Below are 3,886 nucleotides of genomic sequence, written 5' to 3'. Positions count from 1 at the left end.
CGGGTCATTAGGGCTCCGCCCAGACGCACTTCCGGGCGCGACTTAGCGCGTCTGGCCTCCTCGGTGCCCACTCCCGCCGACCCCCTTCTCTCCCCATTTGCGGGGACGCCGGCTTTTCCAATTTCTTCTTTAGCCAATCATAACTTCCACCGGCCATAGACGCCCCGGCCGTCAGCGCCACGCGAGGGTCTCCCGGGAGCCGTCTGCCCCGCCTCCCAGCCCGAAGCATTCTGCGTCACGCGCGGGGCCTCCTGGGAGCCGTCTGCCCCGCCCCCAGTCCGGGAGCCGCAAACTACAGCTCCCGACAGCCTGTGCGGCGGCCGGGGACCGTAGTCGGGGGCTGTGGTGGGGCAGCCGGGTGGGCTGGCGCTGGAGAGGCAGCCCCTCCAGGCGCTCTTGAGGGGCGGAGGACGGCGCGGTGCAGCTGGTGCCTCGGTGGCGAGCCGAGGATCGGCTGTCTGCCTCTGCTCTGCTCGGGGCCCGGTGTTCCAGGGCCGACGGGCACGGAAACTCAGGGCAAGTGGGGGGGCCGGGTCTGGCGTCCTCCCAGCGCCCGGGGTGGGTGGCACGGGGCCGAGAGGGTCGGATCCGCTTGACCTGGCTGTGGTTTGGGCGGGCGTCCTTGGCCCTTGCTTGCAGCAGGCTTTGGATTCTTCGCTCCTGGACACAGCTCGTGCCCGGTGCGCGTTCTCGGTGCGTGGGGGTGATGCAGCGGGTCCCAGCCGCCGAACCTCTGGGAACCTTTTTTAAGGCGAGCGGCGGCCTTTTCTGTTCTCGGGTGTTAACTGTGCGCACCCCTGGCCACAGGGTTGGATCTCCGGGGGCTCTCACGGAACGTCAGCCCGGAGGAGGCCAGTCCTAAATCTCCAAGCATCAGGGCTGCCCGATTCTCAAGGCGGGTGGGGGACACTGGACCTCCAGACAGGTGAGCTCCTGATGACGGTGGCCTGACAGTTTAGGTTTGGTTCGTTCTCCTTGCGGATGCCCATCTGATGTTATGTCAACGCTTGTGTTTGTGTCTAAATGTACTTGAGTGGACTGGGCAGTGAGGAATCGTCCTTCCTGCCTCCTCTGGGTTCAGAACCAATGAGAAAAGCAGAGGTGACAGGAAGGCTCCTGATGAGCCAGCAGGCTTGGGGACAGAGCAAGGTTGGCTCCTCATAGTAGGCTTCCTATCTTCACATTCCTCTCTGGCCTGTTGCTTCTGGTGCAACAAGTATCTGAATGTCATTCCCCCACCCAAGGTCAGCCCTAGGCAGCGTGGTGAACCCCAAGCTGCAGTGTACCTGGAGTTTAGCAGCCATCATACCCCTGAACCGTAATGGATGTCCCCAAGCAGATGTCTGGACGCAGGGCAGATGCTGTTTCCTGGTCTCTGTGTCTTAGGCTGACAGTCTTTGTTTTGTCCTACTGGTGCCTTGGATGTCCACCTGTACCCAGTAGGAGCCTCTGTTGCACCAGTTTTTGCACACAGTTTTCAATCCAGCAGTGTCCCAGGCACCACCAGAGGCATAGGGAGATAGGCTTGAATCCTGAGTGGTCTCTATGTAACTTCATCTGAATAAAGGCAATTTGCTAACTTTCACAATAAACACGATTTAATTTTTTTTATGATTTATTTTTGGTTGTGAGCCTAGCCTTTAACGGCTGAGCCATCCCTCCAGGCCTTTTTTATGATTTATTTATCTTTATTTTATGTGCATTGGTGTGAAGGTGTCAGATCTCCTGGAACTGGAGTTACAGACAGTTGTGAGCTGCCGTGTGGGTGCTGGGAATTGAACCCGGGTCCTCTGGAAGAGCAGTCAGTGCTGTTAACCGCTGAGCCATTTCTCCAGCCCCATAATTTTTTTTTTTTTTTGGTTTTTCTCTGTGGCTTTGGAGCCTGTCCTGGAACTAGCTCTGTAGACCAGGCTGGTCTTGAACTCACAGAGATCTGCCTGCCTCTGCCTCCCGAGTGCTGGGATTAAAGGCGTGCGCCACCATCGCCTGGCTCAGCCCCATGATTTAATTTTTTTTATGGCTGTGTGGGGATTTCCAATAAAATAGTCACGTGATAAGGGACAGCGTCCCCCACCCCACAGTCCTAATACTTCTGACCTATTGAGGGATGTTCAATTCTGTCTGGACATACATGATTTTAATTCCAGCACTTGAAATGGATTCCAGGCCAGCCTGGACTACATAGTGAGTTCCAGGAGAGCCAGGGATACTGGTGTAGGAATTTTTTCTGTTTGTGTGTTGCTTTTATAGGATAATGAATAAAAAAAACTGCCTTGGGTGGGCCTAGTTGATAGGGTAAAGCTTAAGTAAGTGGAGAAGACAGAACTAAATTCTGGGAAAAAGAAAGAGAGAGAGCCGCCCTAGAACCGCCAGGGTCAGACATGCTGAATCTTTCCGGGTATGCCATTGCTACATGGCGATACACAGATTAACAGAAATGGATTAAATCAAGATGTGAGAGTTAGCCAATAAGAGGCTAGAACTAATGAGCCAAGCAGTGTTTTAGTTAACACAATTTCTATATGGTTATTTGGGGGCTAAGCTATCCCGGCGGCTGGGCCGAACAAGCAGGCCCTCCTTACAAGAGGATGCATTGTTTGAAAAGTGTGTTTCTTAAAAGATGGAACATAGTACCAACAGCAGTTCCAATGGCCACTGTCTGGGCATGGTAGTAAATACCGTGTGTAAATCTGCCTCTAAAATGGTCTTTCCCCAGCCTGGTTCCCTGCCTACCTGCTCGGTTTGCTGTGTTCCATGTTGGCAATGGCTGCTAGTTTTCCACAGGAAGTTGTGGTGGCTGAGAAAATTTGTGGCCCAGTAAGTAGCAACTAAATGCCTGGGATGCTGACCAGAAGCTTCTGTGTGTTCTAAGGTGAGTTGTGGTTCTGCGGAAGCATGTTTGTTAACCAAACCCTCATGCTCTGACACCCCCCACTGTAATTGTAAACATGTATCGTGACAGTTCTAGGGGTGTTTAGATACTTGCCAGGGACATGGCTATGTCTGATGGCAAAGCCCAGTATTTCTGGCAAAGGCAATAGTCCATTAACTCTAGGTAAATTTCCTACTGAGATGGTGGTACCCATAACACATGGGGGTTTTCAGCATCCTGAAGAATGATGTCTATCAGAGTTTGGTGATATTTAATGTGTATTTAAAAGAAAAATTTGTTTGCATGCCTGGACTTCAGTGGTTGCAGCTCTTCGACTGTTCTGGGGCTGTACTAAGTGGAGCTACAGATAAGGCTTTCAGACCCTATGTCCTTTCCACACAGAAGGCCAAGATTCCTGCAAGGCTCCTGCACTCTTTGGGAGCAGAGGATTCTTCCTCAGTGGGAAAGCACTGGCTTATGGTAATTGTTGAAGGGTTGTGGTAGGGGTGTCAGTCAGGGTTCTTAAGAGGAATATATATATGTGTGTGTGTGTGTGTGTGTGGATAGATGGATGGATGGATAGGTAGATAGACAGACAGCCGGACAGACGGATGGATAGTAGCTTACAGGCTGTGCTCTAGCTGTCCAGCAATGATTTTCTCCTAACAGAAAGTCCAAGAATCCAATAGTTCTTCTCTCCATGAGGCAGGATGTCTCAGCTGGTGTTCAATATATGTTGAAATCATGAAGAAGTGGGCTCTAATACAAGTGAATTGATATCAGGGGCAGGGAGGCAAGAGCAAAAGCAGAAGGCATGGCTGTGTAAAGGTGATCATCCCAGCTCAAAAGATCCAGATTAAAAATAGGTCTTCCCCCCCCCCAAAAAAAGAAGAAGCCGGGCGATGGTGGTGCACGCCTTTAATCCCAGCACTCGGAAGGCAGAGGCAAGCAGATCTCTGTGCGTTCGAGACCAGCCTGGTCTACAGAGTGAGTTCCAGGACAGGCTCCAAAGCC

The 3,886-nt window shown here is 52.2% G+C and overlaps 1 protein-coding gene across 4 annotated transcripts in view; it reads left to right on the top strand.

Annotated features, from left to right (window-relative positions):
- Positions 1–556: 556 nt before the first annotated feature.
- The window catches only part of Mib2 (mindbomb E3 ubiquitin protein ligase 2), a 15,519-nt gene continuing 12,189 nt past the window's right edge, over positions 557–3,886 (top strand). For 2 of the 4 annotated variants that reach the window (XM_013354295.2, XM_013354294.2), the window contains exons 1-3: positions 558–693; positions 808–925; positions 2,717–2,872. The gene's annotated coding sequence lies outside the window, so the exon portion shown is untranslated. Of the gene's footprint in view, positions 694–807; positions 926–2,716; positions 2,873–3,886 lie in introns of all 4 variants that reach the window. The other 2 variants (XM_013354296.2, XM_013354297.2) reach the window with 2 other exon arrangements.

Source organism: Microtus ochrogaster, unplaced genomic scaffold, assembly GCF_000317375.1.
Source record: "Microtus ochrogaster isolate Prairie Vole_2 unplaced genomic scaffold, MicOch1.0 UNK38, whole genome shotgun sequence".
Taxonomy (NCBI): domain Eukaryota; kingdom Metazoa; phylum Chordata; class Mammalia; order Rodentia; family Cricetidae; genus Microtus; species Microtus ochrogaster.
The sequence above is the reverse complement of the archived record's forward strand: the minus strand, read 5'-3'. Positions and strand labels throughout refer to the sequence as shown.